The following is an 857-nucleotide window of genomic DNA, read 5'->3' as shown; positions in this document are numbered from 1 at the left end:
TTTTTGACTCGAGGGCCACAATGGGTTCTTAAACTGGACCGGAGGGCCGGAACAAAGGCATGGATGGAGTGTTTGTGTGAACTAATACATGCTAACACTGCTGCTGGTGAAGGAGCGGAGGGGGGAGCAAGAGAAATAAATCAATAAAATATAAATAAAATAAAATAAAATAAAGTTGCCAAAGTATTATCTATAGCAGTCCCCTTTTTATCCTTTTAATGTTTTTAGAATCTATAGTGATGCTAACTCTCTTATTTTTTAAATACATTTGTGTTTTTTTTAAAATATATTTTTATGGATCAGAGAAGAAGAAAGAGGGAGAGAGAGATAGAAACATCCATGAAGAGAGAGAATCATGGATTGGCTACCTCCTGCAAGTCCCCCACTAGAGATCAAGCCTGTAACCTGGGCATGTGCCCTTGACCGGAATTAAACCTGGGACCTTTTAGTTTATAGGCCTATGTTCTATCCATTGAGCCAAACCGGCTAGGGTGCTAACTCTCTTATTATTAATACCAGAAGCCCAGTGCACAAAAGTTTGTGCACTCGGGGGTGGGGGGTGGTCCCTCAGCCTGGCCTGTGCCCTCTCGCAGTCTGGGACCCCTCGGGGGATGACCACCTGCTGGCTTAGGCCTGCTCCCCGGGGGATTGGGCCTAAAATGGCAGTCAGACATCCCTCTGGCAGCCCAGGAGCCCTCAGGGAATGTTCACTTGCCAGTGGGGAGCAGGCCTAAGCTGCAGTTGGACATCCTTAGTGATGCTGAGGAGGCGGGAGAAGCTCCAACCACCACCGCTGTGCTGGCAGCCATCAGCCTAGCTTGTGACTGAGTATAGCTCCCCCTATGGGAGTTCACTGA

This window comes from Myotis davidii, unplaced genomic scaffold (assembly GCF_000327345.1).
Source record: "Myotis davidii unplaced genomic scaffold, ASM32734v1 scaffold408, whole genome shotgun sequence".
In the NCBI taxonomy this organism is placed as follows: domain Eukaryota; kingdom Metazoa; phylum Chordata; class Mammalia; order Chiroptera; family Vespertilionidae; genus Myotis; species Myotis davidii.
The sequence above is the reverse complement of the archived record's forward strand: the minus strand, read 5'-3'. Positions refer to the sequence as shown.